Source organism: Orcinus orca, chromosome 6 (assembly GCF_937001465.1).
Source record: "Orcinus orca chromosome 6, mOrcOrc1.1, whole genome shotgun sequence".
NCBI lineage: Eukaryota > Metazoa > Chordata > Mammalia > Artiodactyla > Delphinidae > Orcinus > Orcinus orca.
In genome coordinates, this window is record NC_064564.1 from 46683297 (window position 1) to 46702373 (window position 19077).

At 37.1% G+C, this 19077-nt stretch overlaps 1 pseudogene; it reads right to left on the reverse strand.

The window, feature by feature from the left end:
• Nucleotides 1–16888, reverse strand: part of LOC117203389 (crossover junction endonuclease MUS81-like) — a 43088-nt pseudogene extending 26200 nt beyond the window's left edge.
• Between the last annotated feature and the right edge of the window lie 2189 nt (nucleotides 16889–19077).

Below are 19077 nucleotides of genomic sequence, written 5' to 3' on the forward strand. Positions count from 1 at the left end.
TTTTCCAGTATTAATATATTATTCATGGTGCTAGTGCTTTATTTTTTTGCCTAAACTGGATTCAGTTATATTTTTCATAAATTACGGGTGATAACTCTTGAGGTTCAATTGCTCATGAGCAGGTAGGAGCATCTTGTGTATCAGAGACCACCTGGTTTCCTCACAGATCAGTAATGGCTTTGTGTTTTTTCATCTCAATGTCAGAATTCTAGCAGTGGCTAGCAGTTGAAGACTTGTCAACTTTCCTGCTCATTTTCAATCCCAGTAATAGCTCAGCAATTACACAGCAGGTATGTTGGTATTTTTTTTTCAGATGGTAGTCTCCTCCAAAGGAAAGGTGTCATTTTCAGAAGAGCTAAACACACGAGCTTCAGGATGAAAGACCTTAAATATACAAATACTGTCTTCATGCGTACTTTTACCCCTTCCCCTGAGTGAAAATGGCCTGAAGAGAAATGCTGAGACAGATGATTCAGGAAAAACACAAAAACTGAAAACATACATATATGACATTCATAACATTTCAGTTGCTTTGAAATCAAAATGAGCTATGTAAAAGAAAAACCATGTTTGTAGCTTGGCAGGAAATGGAGAAGACAAAAGAAAGGACACAAATAAGAGAATAGGAGAAAAGATTGTCCTAAGTAAAGGGGAGAAAAGGAGAATGAAAATATGCACCCCACACCTGTTCCTCTAACATATTTGCTATCCTGAAGCCTCTAGAATATACTAAGAAGTTTTTGCAAGTCAAGAACTAAAGCTGGCCATGATTTTAGATACCATTTAGTCCAACCACCTCATCTTACAGAGAAAGTGGACAATGAGGACAGAGTAAAAAAAAGTTGAAAATGAGAAGTGGTAAAAAAAAAAAAAACATAATAGAGAAGAAAGGAAGAAAAAAAGAAAGAGTCTGATAGACAATCTTCCAGTATGCTTTTCTGGAACTTCTTCTTCTTACATTTTTTTTTTGGCTATATGCGGGCCTCTCACCGCTGCGGCCCCTCCCGCTGCAGAGCACAGGCTCCGGACACGCAGGCCCAGCGTCCATGGCCCACGGGCCCAGCCACTCCGCAGCATGTGGGACCCTCCCAGACCGGGGCACGAACCCGTGTCCCCTGCATCGGCAGGCGGACCCCCAACCACTGCGCCACCAGGGAAGCCCTGGAACTTCTTATTTTTTAATTCTAAAACTCAATATATAAAATTACAAGGGGTGGAAGAGAAGGAAGTTTATATTCATTTTTTTCTCTGCCAGTACATAACATTTTGGTTTCCAGCTGTTTATTATCCAAATCATTTCCTGGACTAGATAAAGCACTACCAAGCAGGACTCTAAGATGCTTTACGTTAATGAGGGGAAAAAATCTCGGACAAGTTGCAAAGCATAGATTTTTGAGTGACATGACAAAATAATCAGAATCTAAATGAAAAGAAACCTTGGGTAACAGCCATTATACTTAATATGCCAAAATAAATGATTGACATTTTAATTAGATGAGAAAATATAATTATATTTTTAACTCCTAAAGGACCCCTTGCAAGAAAGATGGACATTAAATAATAAAAAAAAAAGTTTGCCAGAACACAAAGGAGTACAAAGAATATAAAGATGCACTCAATTTTCAGTGTTCATGACATTAGTTATTAATTCCATGGATCATGAAGCAAAACTTTTAAAAAAGTTAACTTGCATTTACCCTTTTGACAACAGTTTGCATAATAGTGATTGAATTTTATTAAGAGAATTGTTTGCTAGAGCTGTTTGTCTTCGTTTTGGCAGCTCTGACATAAATATTTAATTTATGTTCCAAATTTTAAAAAGTCTCATAAAAACTGAGTGGCTGCTCAGTACCTGCTCACTATAAAAAAATGAGGCTTGCATATTGCTGCACATGATATAAAGTACTCTACTTGAAAGGTGGTTTTGTCTGACTTGAGGACATTAACCATTTCTAAGGTATGTGGAAAAGAAGAGCTGGTAAAGACCAAATACAATCGGGTGATGTTTTGAGCTACAAGTCATGACTTCTCCAGACTAATCTTGCTTTAAAACTTTTTCTCTTGTCAGGTGCTTCTGATTACTACTTAACACAGATGCTATCCTGAAAATAGTTTAGAAAATTTAGATATAGGAAAATGATAATGTTTGTACATCTTCTCAAAACAATGAACTTGCTTGCATGTTAAAACTTCTCTTTTCATTTTCAGTTACCTGTTTATTTGCATTTTCCCTTAGTCTGCATGGCAGTTGTAATTTGGATCCTCAAAGTGGGAATATGTAGAAAATACTTACGTGAGCCTTGAAGATTTTAGATGCTAATGCTGGATGTTCACTTCTAGAGTATAGGTTGTAGTTGCCATTTACAGGAAGGGGATATTGCAGCCATACAACGATTTGGTTCATTGTGCAACAGAATTCATAAGGGAGAATCTAGGCAGTGAGATATAGAAATACATAAGGGACCTGATTGTAAGATGTTACCGTAGCCTTGTGTTCAAGTACTGATATGTGTATATCTTTATATGCATATACACTTTGTAAATCATGGGAGGGTCGTGGCGGATTGTATTTCCAAAGATGGACACCACAGTACCTCCCACCTCCCATGCTCCTGTGCAGTGTGATCTCCACCAAGAAGTGGAGTCTAATTCTCTTTCCTTTGAATTTAGGTTGGTCTTTGTGACTCACTTGTTGTGAGTAAGATATGGTGATGGGATACTGGGTGACTTTTGGAGCATGGTGAGGAGAAACCATACAGGTTTCTCCTTGTACTTTTAGAATGCTTGCTCTTGGGACACTCTCTCTCAGGACTCAGGTACCAGGCTGTGAAAAGCCCAAGCCACCTGGAGAGGCTCAAAGATGTCAAGGCAGCACTTAAAATTTTCAGTCTTAAAAATAAAACCACTCACTTTAATTACGACCAATTCAACGTGCAGTGTTAAGTTGGCAGTGAGAGAATTTTTAACTTCTAACCAATTGTGTACATTTGGAGTTGTAGAGTTCACATCATTGCCTCAGGCATTGCCTCTGGAGGATGAGATAAGGAGCTTAACAAGAATCACATGTGGGGATCAGAACCTCTCTTCAACAGGAACAGAAAGCCTGAAGTGGCTTGGTGAAAATAAGCTGCAGAGTGGTAATGAGCAAAGGGCTAGAACAAAGTCTCCAAGGCTGTGGGCAGTGTTGGAATTGGTAATGATTTAATAACCAGTGTTCCGTGAAGCTAAGGAAAATGTTTTCTTACCACATACACATAGTAAGTGGACCTACTATCCACTGTCAAGCCTGGAGGATGTGAGTGGCAGGAAGAGAGATCGATAGATAGGAACACAAACACATACCCACACACACTATTGATGACAGAGTAGAAAGAAAGGAAGTTTTGCATTTACAGTAGGAGTGTACCATAGCAAATCTGTTGTATATGTGCTCATTATTGACAAGTCTTACTTAGACCAGAAAGATCATGGGCTTTAGAGGCAAGAGCAGTGACTGCACCTCTTTATGTCTTAGTTTTCTCCTGTGCAGCATAGTGATTGATGCTGCTATCAACCTCATAGGGTTGTCCTGAGGAGTGAATAAAATAGCACATGTAGACTTCTCTACAAGATTGGTTCACAGTAGGCATTCAGTAAAGGGGAGACTTAGACAATGAGACCCAATGGCAAAGTGACCCTGATTCTTGGATTTTAAGTTGCATCCAAAGTTTCAGGAACATTTCTATTCTGAATGTAGAGGTCACAACCATAAAGCTTTTGCAAATAACCCTCTAAAAAGACTCGAATTAATGTCAAGAAGCCAACAAATATATCTGTATATATAAAACTCCTCAGATGCTCATTCCAACATGTGAAATGTGCACAGGGTAATTCAAAACATTTTAGGGTGTTTCAGCCTATAAATTCCCCTAGCCTAGATTAATGACTCCACTCCACTGCTGCTTTTTTTCACTTTAAACTGGGTTTTGCTAAAGAGGAGTTTTTTAAAAATAGAACAGAGCATCCTGACTTATTTTGGAATCAACTTCACACATATTTTAATAATTAAATTATCAACAGGCATTTTGGTGTCACACTCATTTTCTGTAGGTACGGGAGGGCAATGTCTACTTGGCTGTCACAGTTACACGAAATTGGTGTGAGTCATAGATTTGTTCTAATGTACCCAGAAAGATTTCAAGTTAGGGTTTAAATTTTATGGCATACGTCCAGAAGACATTATGAATCACGTTAGTTCCCCAAACCATATTTCAAATTATTTATCTGTATGTGTCAAAAAGAGTTGGATGAAAAGGTAAAAAGAAATGGTGATTTTAATTAAAAAAATAGCCTTTAAGAAACAACTGCACACTATCATTGTGAAGTTAGTTACTATCCCGAGAAGGTATTTACTCTTCTACACATAATTGCAAAAGGGTCAAGAATCTATAGGCTGAAGAATGTAAAAACTGAAATGTAGAGACTGGGCATGTTTGGATCACCTTGCTGAGGAGAGAGGAAGGGGAACTCACCTGATGCTAAGTGCCAGCCACTATATTAAACTGCAATAAGGTTTTTCCAGTCATTAATTTATTTTACCCCTCAATAGCTCTTTAAAGTAGGTTTTTGTATTAGTTAGGGTAGGCTTACTGCTGTATAAATGCTCACAACATATTAGTGGCCCAGCACAGTAAAATACATTCTCATATCACAGTCCAGTATGGGTCAGTGATGGTTGGAATGTGGAGGCCTGAACAACCGAGTTCTGTTCATTAGAATTACTCAGAATCCAGGATTCCTCCATCTTAGGGTTCTGCCACCCTCTGTGACCTTGAAGTCATACATTGGGAGACTGATTCGCAGGTGAAAGAAGGATGAGAAAGAATGAAAGATTATATAGGAGCTTTTAAGGAATAGGAGCGGGCTGGTAAATGGCTTATTTACCTCCCACCAACATTTCATTGACCAGTTGAGCCACATACCCCAAACTCACTATAAAGGAGGCTGGGAAGTGTAGTCAGCCAGTCTTCCCAAGATAAAAATGACTCTGGTTTTGGTGAACACATTGCCTTGTTTTTTTGCTGCAGTGTAATTAAGGCAATATTATGTACTGAGAAAACTGAACCTTGGAGAAATTAATTTACCCAAGGTAACATGTGGTAAGACTGGTTTGTCTGTCTTGAAAGCTAGCATAGTATCATTACATCTGAAATTCTCTTCAGAAAAATTTGAGGAAGGTAAATTTTCAAACTTAGTAACTTTAATAAAACTGTCAGGATGTCTTGACAGCAGAAAAAAATCGGACATTTTAGCTTTTAGTAGGCAATTCTAATTTAGTGCTTGAGTTTAAAGAATGAAATATGTATGATACATATATATCTTAAGTTATATATATCTTTATCTGGCACTCATTATTTCCCTAAATCATTGTATGGCTTTTTAGAGACATTATGAATTAGGTTATCAAGGTGTTCAGCCAACTTTCTTACAGTGTTTCCATTTTTGTAGCAATTGGATGGATATATTATCACCATACTTTCTTCCTAATGTCTCGTGATAACTCAGGCTAGGTTGTGGTTTTTACACTGGTATGAAATTCAGCTATTATAAATCTGAGCTATTCACTCAGTAACCTTAATGCATAGGCAAAGATGCTGACTGATCGCTTGTGTAATGATCTACTGCATTCATTCTCCATAATCCATTTGTTTCACTTCTAAAACTAAAATCTTAAAAAAAAAAATACAGGAATCATTTGACACTAGCTGTTGTAGAATTTCAGCTATGCATTTTTCTGTGCCCTAAGATTATATAAAATATAGGATGAGGACATATCAATACTAAGAATAAATCTGTCATCTTAATCTGGAATACCATTTTTTCCCTTTACATCCTAACAATATGAACAGTATATTCAGACATTTACATCTATTTTGATATTTAATTTGGATAAATGGAAAGCATTGTGCAGTTGGTTTGAGAAGTCATGAGTTTAGGTTCTGGCTTTATAAGCATTAGCTATACATTTTGATGGATTGATTGATTCATTCATTCATGCAATGTGTTTCATGCATTAATTCATTCAACACATGCCTACATGTATCAGGAGCTGTGATGTGCTGCCAGTATACAAAGAACGTAGAAACAAAGGGAAAAGAGTATTCTGTTACAGTAAATACCTTAAGACATACAAATACATGAAGGATCAGAGTAGAGCTACATACAGTTACCTTGTAGAGACAAATGAGTCCTCAAGTATATCGACTAATAGTAAGAATAAAGGATATAAATAATAAAAGGCTGTAATACAAGATTTTATATATTTATTCTTACTTTAATGATAATGGAAGACTTACAGGGACATAATAAGCAGTTATACTAAAGCCCAAGGCTATAAAAACATATCCTGAAGATGGAGGGAATTAGAAGGTGGGGGCAGCATGGACAGATCACCTGTACCACCTCTATTGATGTCTAGATGTATTTGGACTGTCCAAAATTGTATGGGAAGGCCTAAAGGGGCAGTGGAGGTGCATGAGAATGATACCAACTTCTGAAGAGTGTCTCCTGCTAATTTAGGCTGGTTTAAAGGGATAATGAGTTGAACTTTAGCTGTATCTTTTATTGAAAAAGGATACCTCAGTGAAAGACAGTAAATTTTTATCATCTGTTCAATATCAGTGGAGAGGACATATGTGGTTTATTGTTTTTTTGGAACTTCTGTGAACATCTGAAATTTTTCTTGAATTAGAAAAAGTCTTTAGTAAAGTTTCATCATAAAAGGGACTAAATTATTAACTCTTTTTACTATCTGTGTTAGATTTCATAATGGGTCAAAAGCATGTCTTTGCATTTAGCCAGCCTAAAACTTATTTTAGGGCATAAAACAAGGGCATAACATGAACAGTATGCAGAATAAATGGTGTACAGTTGACCCTTGAACAACACAGGTTTAAACTGTGTGGGGTCACTTATATGTGGATTTTTTTCGATAAATATGTAACAGTACTGTAGGATCTGCGGTTGGTTGAATCTGTGCATGCGAGACTAATTACAGAGGGCTGACTGTACAGTTAATTTCCAGTATGCATGGGTTAGGGGCACTGGCACCCGCGTTGTTCAAGGGTCAACTGTATTTTGAAATAACATATAAGGATTGACATTTAATGAAAACTCATAGTATTAGATTATTCAAAGATGCCAAGTGTATTTTGTTAAAATCTAGTGTTGTTTTCCTTTGTCTTGTGCTTTCTTTACCTCTCTTTCTTCTTCCAACCTGTTTCTCTTTCTATCCCATATTTGTTTTCTTCCTCGTGCACCCTGTCCTTTCTTTTTTTGTTTTTTAACATCTTTATTGGAGTATAATTGCTTTAGAATGGTGGGTTAGTTTCTGCTTTATAACAAAGTGAATCAGTTATACATACACATATGTTCCCATATCTCTTCCCTCTTGCGTCTCCCTCCCCACCACCCTCCCTGTCCCACCCCTCTAGGTGGTCACAAACCACCTAGCTGATCTCCCTGTGCTATGTGGCTGCTTCCCACTAGCTCTCTATTTTACATTTGGTAGTGTATATATGTCCATGCCACTCGCTCACTTTGTCACAGCTTACCCTTCCCCCTCCCCATATCCTCAAGTCCATTCTCTAGTAGGTCTGTGTCTTTATTCCCGTCTTACCCCTAGGTTCTTCATGACATTTTTTTTCCCCTTAGAGTCCATATATATATGTGTTAGCATATGGTATTTGTCCTTCTCTTTCTGACTTACTTCACTCTTTATGACAGACTCTAGGTCCATCCACCTCATTACAAATAACTCAATTTCGTTTCGTTTTATGGCTGAGTAATATTCCATTGTATATATGTGTCACATCTTCTTTATCCATTCATCCGATGATGGACACTTAGGTTGCTTCCATGTCCTGACTATTGTAAATAGAGCTGCAATGAACATTTTGGTACATGACTCTTTTTGAATTATGGTTTTCTCAGGGTATATGCCCAGTAGTGGGATTGCTGAGTTATATGGTAGTTCTATTTTTAGTTTTTTAAGGAACCTCCATACTGTTCTCCATAGTGGCTGTACCAATTCACATTCCCACCAGCAGTGCAAGAGTGTTCCCTTTTCTCCACACCCTCTCCAGCATTTATTGTTTCTAGATTTTTTGATGATAGCCATTCTGACCGGTGTGAGATGATATCTCATTGTAGTTTTAATTTGAATTTCTCTAATGATTAATGATGTTGAGCATTCTTTCATGTGTTTGTTGGCAATCTGTATATCTTCTTTGGAGAAATATCTATTTAGATCTTCTGCCCATTTTTGGATTGGGTTGTTTGGTTTTTTGTTATCGAGCTGCGTGAGCTGCTTGTAAATTTTGGAGATTAATCCTTTGTCAGTTGCTTCATTTGCAAATATTTTCTCCCATTCTGAGGGTTGTCTTTTGGTCTTGTTTATGGTTTCCTTTGCTGTGCAAAAGCTTTGAAGTTTCATTAGGTCCCATTTGTTTATTTTTGGTTTTATTTCTGTTTCTCTAGGAGGTGGGTCAAAAAGGATCTTGCTGTGATTTATGTCATAGAGTGTTCTGCCTATGTTTTCCTCTAAGAGTTTGATAGTTTCTGGCCTTACATTTAGGTCTTTAATCCATTTTGAGCTTATTTTTATGTATGGTGTTAGGGAGTGTTCTAATCTCACAATTTGTATGGAAACACAAAAGACCCCGAATAGCCAAAGCAATCTTGAGAACGAAAAACGGAGCTGGAGGAATCAGGCTCCCTGACTTTGGACTATACTACAAAGCTACAGTAATCAAGACAGTATGGTACTGGCACAAAAACAGAAATATAGATCAATGGAACAGGATAGAAAGCCCAGAGATAAACCCATGCACATATGGTCACCTTATCTTTGATAAAGGAGGCAGGAATGTACAGTGGAGAAAGGACAGCCTCTTCAATAAGTGGTGCTGGGAAAACTGGACAGGTACATGTAAAAGTATGAGATTAGAACACTCCCTAACACCATACACCCTCTCCTCTTTTGCCTTACCCTTTTCTCGCTTTCTATAACTGTTCTTGCCCTCATCTTCACTCTCCAGGGTCCTGAAACCTATATTGACTCTGCTTTTAATACTGGACTTTAGTTTTTACCTATATTCTATGGCAACTACAAAATACAGGCATACATTGTTTTATTGCACTTTGCAGTTTTTTTTTTTTTTTAAAGAAATTGATGGTTCGTGGCAACCCTGTGTCAAGCAAGTCTGTTGGCACCATTTTTCCAATAGCATTTGCTCACTTTATGTCTGTGTGTCACACTTTGGTAATTCTTGCAATATTTCAAACATTTTCATTATTATATTGATCTGTTGTCAATGAAATTTGATGTTACTGTTGCAAAAAAATTATGACTCTGAAGGCTCAGTTGATGGTTAGCATTTTTTGTTTAGCAGTAAAGTATTTATAAATTAAGGTATGTACATTTTCTTTAGACATAACACAACTGCACCCTTAATAGACTACAGTATAGTGTAAGTGTAACTCTTATATGCATTGGAAAACCAAAAAATTTTTGTGGCTCACTTTACTGCAATATTCACTTTATTGCTGGGAGCTGAAACCAAACCTGCAATATCTCCGAGGTATGCCTGTACTGTAGAGTGTGCTACGAGAGCAGGAGAAGTCAGTATTTTCACTGAGAAAGAAAAAAATCATTATACAGCTTTTACCCGTGAAACATTCAGACACTTTTCATTTTTCTTAAATTTCAAATCAGAGAGAAACTCTGTTATTTCTCTTCCCCACATTAAGCTATCCTAGGAGAATGAAGTGTGGGTGTCAAAGAAATGTTATCTAAATAACTTTCCATGTCGGCTGTATTCAGTGCTAAGCCCTATTAAAACTCCAGGTAGGAAAAGAGTTTCTTAAGGCAGCTGTGTCATAAATGTACCACAGTGCAGTATGTGAAAACTGGTTTAGTTCTGTAATGATTTTTTTTGGAAGATTTAAAGATTATGTCCATTGTGACCTTCTAAAGAAACAATGTAAATTCTTTCTTTAGAATTTCCAACCTCCCCCTTCCCCCCCACTACACAGTCAAGTACAGTCCCTCAGTATCTAAGGGGGTATTGATTCCAGGACCTGCCACCAATACCAAAATCCATGAATGTTCACGTCCCACAGTTGGTCCTCTGTACCCATGGGTTCCACGTCCTTGGATTCAGCCAGCCCCGATCATAAACATAACATGTGATCAAAGGTTGCTTGAATCCTTGGATATGGAAACTGTGGATACAGAGGGCTGGCTGTAAATGGATTTTTATACTATACTTTATTAAATTAAGAACTTTTCATCAGACACTTGAAAGAGTAAAAATGTACTTTTAGAGTCAGATAAAATGTTTGAGGTGCACATAACCAATAAAATACTGATATTCAGAATGTTTACAGTTTCTGTGAATCAATAAGAAAAAATGATACCCCCTTTTTTAGTGGGCAAAGTATTGAATAAGACTTTCAGAAAAGAGGAAGTTCAGTTGGCTGATTAGCTTATGCAAAGATGCTCAGTCTCATTAATATTATGAAAACTCCAATATAGTTCAACACACACTAGAGTGTCTTAAATGAAAATGACTTAGAACATTATTTCAGGCTGAGGTTGATCCTCCTTATTGCACAGGAGGAAGAAGCTAGCAGGCGTAGAAGGAGAACAACTGAGGAAAGGAGAGCATATTTGACTCTCCCCCACTGCTGCAAATGTGGAGCAACTAGAAAGCCCATACAGTACTGGCAGGAGTATCAATTGGTACAGCCACTCTGAAAAACTATTTGTCAGGGTCTAGCACCATGGAACATATGTATTCTCCCATTTAATATTTGCTGTGTAACAAACCACCACAAAGCGTAGTGAGGTGAGATTCTTGTCTTTTTGTGACTGGCTCATTTCACTTAAGAAAAGGGGAGTTGTTGTCTAATGGTTATAGAGTTTGAGATTTGCAAGATGAAAAAATTCTGGAGACCTGTTTCACAATAATGTAAATATACTTAACACTACTGAACTGTACACTTAAAATGATGAAGATGGTAAATTTTATGTGTATTTTACCACAATAAAAAATATTTCTTGCTGTGTGTCACCGGTTTGCCTTAGGGTTGGCTGGTCTAAGCTGAGTTCAGCATGACTCTGCTTTAAGCAACATGTCTCTTGGGTTTGGCGCCTTTGAGTAGGTTGGGATCAGGTCTGTACTAGCTATTTTCATTCTAGAGCCCAAGTTTAAAAGGATGTTAGCTACTTAGGGAGAGCTCATTTCACGGTGATAGCAGAAAATCTGCAATGCTTCTGTGGCCAGGGCTCGAAACTGGCAAACTATCACTTCTGCCCACATTTCATTCACAAACGTAAATTCCAATGCCAAACTCAAAGCTTAAGTGTGGGGAATTACATTCTGCCTTTAATGTGAGTGACTACAAAGTCTCAGGCAGAGGAGACAGAAAGGGATAAAGAGCTTTGGCTGAAAATTCAATCTACAACAGTAAGCTGTGACCAAGCAATTCCACTGCTAGTGTAGACCAGATAAAAAGTCTGTGTTACTAGAAGGCATGTACAAGTTTGTTCTTAGCATGACTTTTCATTATAGCCCAAACCTGGAAATAACCTAAATATCCAACAGTAGTAGAACAAACAAATAAATTGAAGTGTATCCATATAACTTAATGTAAAAGAGCAATGAAAATTTACCACTACAGTTAACACTGTGGGTACATCTCATAAACATAACTTGAGTGAAAGAAGCCCAAACAAAAACAATATACACTCTATAATTCCATTCATACATTTTAAAAACTGGCCAAGTTAATACATGGTGACCGAAGTTAGAATAATGGCTCCTCACACAAGGAGGCGAACAATGTTTCCCTTCTAAATATGGTTGTGGATACATGGGTGTGTCACATTTTAAATTCAGGTATATGTATTCACTTGCTTAATAGTATATCTTTTGCAATTTTGGCCTTTTCTCATCTTGGCAAGAGGTAGGAAATAGAAGGAAAAGAGATGTGCAGAAAAGGAAATGTAAGATGATCTTTCCACCTAGAAAGCTATTTGATATAGTGAGAGAAGCGTGGTGACTAGAGTCAGAAAACTTGGATTCAAACCTCTTCTCCAGCCATTTGAGATTGTACAAGTTGCTTATTGTTCCTTATCTTATTTTCTTTATATCCTTATGTAGAGGTAGTTAATAATCCCCATCTCTTGCATTGCAGTGAAAATTAAATAAGAAGATATATAAAGCACATATCATAGGTATTGGTTCATTGTAGTGGTTAAACTATGCTGGTGTTTTTTCCTCCTTTTCCTTCTCAAAATTCTCAGTTTAGCCCAGGTATTGTTATTGTCAATGGAGGTTTACAAAAAAATTCATATTTTAGAAACTCATTTTTAGACTGTGTGTTGTATTGTCTTCAGTCGCATTTTTTTCATAGGACCAATAATGGTTTTGGTACTTATTCATTTGACCACTTACTGTAGTAAGCAATAAGAATTTTACATGGATTTCTGATTTACAAAGCCCCCAGTAATAAGAAATATTAGACATCATCCATTCAACCATCTCATCTTGAAATTGAAAAAGTTGAGTCCTAAAACTTATAATTCACACTTAAGGTGACACAGCTAGTTAGGAAAGTTGAGGTATGAACTCAGTTCTGAATTCAGTTACGCTGGCTTTCCATCACATCATACCACCTGCTTGAAATAGAACCTTGAGCATCAAATCCTTTTGATGCTTCTCCGTGAGAGTATGGATCCTTGTTGTACTTCCAGTGCCTAATATGGTGAGTGACACTCTGTATACATTAAATGAATTTAGAATAAGTGAAAAATTTAATGGTATAAAGTTATATACCTTGACTGGATAGAATATTACAAGTCATGTTTATTATGCTGGATAAGATATGAATATAGATTCCAGTAGATAATATCTCCAGTTCCATCCCTATGGTCAATCTCATCTCTGACTCTTACTCCCATAAATGATCTGGGTTTTCACTTTCTCTGAAGATCTAGATCAAATTAGGTTACATACCTCCCATCAATTCCATGATTTAGAAAGGTACAAAGCCCTGTAAAATATTTCTGCAAATTCAAGGGGACATTTTCATGGCTACCTTGGTCTCTTGGCTCCTGTTTCTATTCATGCAAACTTTACTCTTCATTCTGCCGATCCTGATGGAAAATTTCAAGTTTGCTTTGATTTATACACAAACACACAAACCTTAATCATAAAAAAATTATACATGAAGTATACATTTATACATGTATACGTGAAATAGCCTTATTTAAAATTTGGAAAGAAAGAAATATCTCAATAATGCAAATAACTTGAAAAATTTTGGCCTCATCATTCTTAAAAATCTTTCATTCACCCTATACCATGGAATTTCACTGGCCCTCCTTCCCAGTCTGTTTAGCCGCTGTTCATCTTGGTGAGCTTACCTGTCACTTCTGGCTTTTCTGTCCTTTCTCTACTTTGTTTCTAGAGTCAAAAATATCAGTGCTCTTCTTGTCTCATGCAAAGCAGAACTTTTCTTTCAGTTGACATCTTGAGTAGACTACAGTCCCAATCCTGGGGGTGTAGAAAGGACTGAGAAAGTTGAGGTGTGGAGGTACTACATCTATCTTCCACCTCAAGTCTTAGACTTTTCCCCTTGTCATGTTTGTTTATGAAAGAACTTTCCTGGAGTAGCACCTCCAGCCTCTGTGTCACCCCTATTCATTTTACCTCTTTGAAAAGGAGTGACTTACCTGATTGATAAAATATCTGTGTGAAAAATAAACTGAATGTGATTGGCTCAGTTTATTTCTTCGGAATGTCTTAGACCTGTCTGCAAGAGAGCACATATTTAAACATAATTATGAGTATATCTCACACTGCTTAATATCCTACTTTTGCCACTTAACATTGGATGGAGGACATTTTAAAAATAGTTCCTTTAAACGTTGAGCTTTTTAAAAGCAACAAAGCATGAATTGTGAGGAACCAATAGTACATCAAACATCGCCGTACCTGCTAAATGTTCTGTTAGCTTCTCTATAGGATTTAGCAAGTTTTCTTTCCTATTCTATGTTGATGACAGAATCATATGTATAAATTGATACACACTCATTTCCTTCTTTGAAAAGGAAATAAATATATTTACTATATACCTATTGATATCTTTTTAAATGTCTACCATTTCTAATCTTATTTCTCTTATTTTTGCCTTCTTCCTCTAATGTGATGTTTCTGTGAAGTCAGACAAAGAATGCACAAAGATAGACAGGTGTTTGCCTTGGACTGGGGAAAAGTATCCAACCTTGAAATGATTGACATACCAAGGATCTGGAACCAAGCAAAAGCAAGAGATAGGGTATCAAATAATCTAGTGTATCATGACCTAGACAAGCTTTGCCCACAGGCACATTGGGGAGCTCAGCAAGGAATAAGCAATGGGAGTGGCAGGCAAGAGTACCTGCAAAGCCAGGTCTGTACAAGACCAAGGCCAGAGAACTCATTGGATTATAGAGCTGGCCACAGGAAGGATAGTCAGCAGTTCAGACTACACTGTAGAAAGAAAGTGGGGAGCTCAAAATTGATCTAGATCTGTCTCTTATCCAGAGGTGTCCAATAGGAAGAGTCATAGTTAGGAGTCTCCAGATGGTGATAACTGAAGCCAGAAGGTGATAAGGGTCTTTGTGGTCTACCAGGATTGAGACTACTTGCTGGCTAGTAAAGAGGAATATGGGATCAAGATCTAGTTTCTGAGGATTCCAGGCTGAGACAGGTTAAGAGGGTTGTCAGAATTCCTGTTGAGAGGTCTAAGCTCCGTTTAGCCAGGGCACAAATCAAAAACTGAGGTTGAGATCTGGGTGCCTCCTGTGAGCACCTAGTTTACCCCATGAGGTGTAAGGGCGAGGCTAAGGCCCAGAGACCTTGACATACACACCTAGGATTCACCCCAGGCACGTGACATTTTGTGATTGAAGAAATACTTTTCTTCGAAGTTTAACTTGTTTGCTTATCTCCATACATATTAGTATTTCTGTCTGTTTCATTTCTCCTTAATTTGTCTTGGATATTGACTACTTTTCTTTCAGCTTAAATTTTTAAAAGTTGGGTGTGAAGGTATAAATAAGTCCTTCGGGTATGTTAAAGGTAAAAATTCAAATGTACCCAGACAAAGATAAGCCATCTTCAAAGAAAAGCACCCAAGGTCCAAAGAACCAGGTTGTATAACAATGAAATGGACTCTTGTTCTGATCACATTAGTAGAAAGGGGCCTACAGTGAAGTAGCTTTTTGTGTTAGTCTTAGCTACAGACGTCATGTTCAAACTGTAAATAGTCTGAACACTATTTGAGGAAAAAAACACATATTGGGCTAATTTTCAAATGTTTCGTGCCCATCAGAATAAATATTCATTAATTTTTTCCTACATCTTTGAGGAATATGCCATTTGACCATTGCAACCATCTGTAGATCTTTTGGCCGTTGCCACTCATTCCTTGAGAATTTTAACAACTGGCTCGCTGTCTCTCACCAGCATTTCTCCTGTCATAAATCTTGAACATTTCAGTATTCACAGAAAAGATGCTTCCAATAAGCTATTCTCTGAGCTTTCGGAGCAGCTCATTTCCTAGGGTTTTCTCTTGCACTCCACCCTAGCTACCCAACTCCACCTCTTCCATAACCCCTATTTCAAACACACTTTCCAGCTACAACCCCCAGCTTTCCATCTTACTTCCTCTAATGTCCTCACAGTCAACAATTCTTCAACCCCTCTGCTTTTTCCAACCCATTTGACTATTTTCATCTTTTACTCTCTTGACCACTCGTTAGCCTCACTTCCCTCCTAGCCTGGCTAACATCATAAGGCCCATCATTACGATCACTTTCTTGCATACACTCTCAATTCCTCAGTCCCTCACTCTTTCCCTCTGTTATCCTCACCTGGCTATATTTAAATTCCAGTCTTTTTTCGGCTGTACTGACACAGATAATATGAAAAAATAAATCACACAACCACACTGTCTGGTCTCACTTTAAATTCATGGCAGATGTATGTTGTCCAGTTATCCAATTACATTTCCCTAGCTTCATCCTCTCTTAGGCAAATATTTTGAAACTTCTTCTATGTCTTCAAATCACCAGTACCTCCTTCTCCCTCCTCATTCTTTTTCTTGATTATTTAATGTTTGACTAAGAATATAGAGACATATCCAAGAAAACTTACATATTTCTACAACCAATATACCAATTTATCTGAATTTGAATCTGTGTTTTGCCTTTCTTTTTGTAACATTGTTTGTATTCTTTTTCATGGCCGATGCTTCTCTTTGCACTGGGATCCATCCTGTCTTCTAAAGTTATGACAACTGCTTTTTCTCTCTTTCCCATGTTATCAAATTGTCTTTTTCCTGGACCATTTCCTTTAATATCCATGTGCAATAATATCTCATTAAAATATTTTCTTGGCCTTATATCTGCATGCCCTTCCCCTTTCTCAGGTCTCTTGTTTAGCAGAACATCCTTTCTTCACTTCACATCACTCAAAAAGGCATTTGCTTTGATAGTTCCCTGACACATGATCTTAATAAGGCATTAATGGCATTACCTTTGCCAAATTTCATCAAGTCTCAGTCTTCGTCTTACTCTTCCTGTGAGCAGCAATGAGCAGAGCTGAGGACAATTTTTCTTGAAATACTTCTTTACTTGATCTCTTAATACTTCTAATACTTCTCCTCTAAGTTCACTGATCTTTAAAGTTTCATTTTCTGATGCTTCGTCTTTGGGATTTCTGAGCATGGGAATGCTCCAGGCTCCAATTTTCTTCTTCTCAATTTTCACTCTGTGGTTGATCACATCCAATATCATGGCTATAAATACTTTAAGTACTTTACCATTATATCTTCTGACTCAACCTTTCCTCTGAATTCTAGACTCATATATACAATTGTCTATTTATATCCCCACATGGCTATCTAATGGACAGACTTAAAAACATCTGGAAATGGACTCTTGATTCTCATCCATTTCCTAAAATACCTGTTCCTTCTATAATCTATTTATCTCTGCAAGTAGGAACTCAAATCTCTTGGTTTCTTAGGACAAAAAAAAATGAGTCATCTTCTCTCTCATTCCCTACATCTGATGCTCAACCAAGTAGCAAATGCTACTGGCTCTAGATTTGAAATAAATCTGAAACCTGGCTTCTTGCATTACCTTTGTTAATATTACCCTAAGACAAATTCCTAATAAACACAGATATACTCACACACATATTCTCTATCTATCTATGTACACAACTTGAACTTACACTTTCAGTGGCTTCAAAATATACAGCTAATTTTAAGAAAATAACTTATTGGGTGGTTAGAATCTATACAGTATAAGTTAATAATCATAGATTGCCCATTATTCATACTTAAAGAATAGGTATTTTTTCCCCCTTGGGCTTACACATTGCACTATTAGGTCAAAAATAGAAGATTTCCCAGACTGGGAATCAGAATAATTATCTGAAGCAATGCTATTCAGAAGTTGTGTAATACAGATACATTTGCTTTACTCCTTTGCTTCAGTTTCCTCAGCCACAAAGTGGGGCCTGAACTACATTCATCTTTTGCCTTTAAAAAATTTTGGCTCCTTGTAATAACAAGAGGAAAATATTTTGAGAAACTAAAAGAAAATCAAGATACAGTATAAAATATTATACAACCGCTGGGGATCTTAAAGGAATGCAATTCCATTTCTCACCTCTTTTACCCCAGCTCTGCTTCCCTGTGATTGCACAATTTAACACCGCAATCTGATGCCCAGGAAGTAAACTAGTACAGTATCTATTCATCCTGCCAATCAAAAGCAGAGTAATATGCAATCCTACCCAGTAAATGAGACCAAAAAAAAAAGACTTGGGTTGGAGAATTGGGGGAGGCAGAGAACTATTTGAAGATTATTAATATCAAAGACTTAATTTTGTCATTTTACAGAGTTGAGTTAATGGATTGAACTTGTGGCTGTTTAATGTAGTTTTGTCAGAAAATGATGCGTCAGAATTTTTACATCTGAAATACTTGCTCTTTTAAGCTGACTGGAAGCATCAATCAAGGGTAACATTTTCCTGCTGATAGTTCTTTTTTCTCTCCTTATCAAAAAAAGGAATTTATATGCGATTTTTCAACGGAAATAGAAGAAAGTCGGTTCGTTTCAAAGACACTTTAAAGCCCCCTGAATTTCTGTTTAACTTTGAAAACAAACTTAAACTGATATTATGAATTCTGTTAGCAGTCATGACCACACAAGTCCCCATTATCATTCCTTACACCTTGACTTAGGTATTCTAACAGGAAGCCTTCAAAGTAGGATGCTATACTTACTTTGGGGTTTGAGTCTGCAGACTCTGGGAGAGAGAAAGGAAGTTAACCTTTTTATGGACTTAGTAGGTTCTGACCACTCTTCTAATCTGGCTCTTTGCATTCAGAGTTTATCTCATATATAATCATCATGGTAATTATTTGAGATAGGTGTTACATTTCCCGTTTAACAAATGAGGTTACAAAGGCTCCGAGAAATTGAATGACTTGCCCAAGGTTATCCAGCTAATAAATAACAGATTCAAGAATCAAGCTCAGATCTTTTTCTTTCAAAGTCTGAACTCTTGGGCGTAATCTATTTGTAGTTAGGATTCCTTTCTGAAAATTATTAAGTGAATTTAGCCCAAATTTAGATATACATTTACAGTCATTTGCAAACAGAAAAATGGAAATCTACGCAAATTAGTGTGATTTAATACAAAATGGCTTAATGTGGGAATCACAAGACATTCTTTTTGGTCTCAGCTGTCACACTAACTAGCTTTGTGACCTGGGGCACCACTTGGGACCTTAGATTTCTCATCTGTAAAATGAGGGTGTTGAACTCAATGATCTTTACATCCTTTCCAGCATAAAAATATTCTGTGTTTCTGAGTGGGAGCTAGTTGAAGTGCATTTTCCTCTTTTCAGACTCATATTAGTAAAACAACTGAAGGGAAACAAATGAAAAGGGGAACAAAACCACCTGCC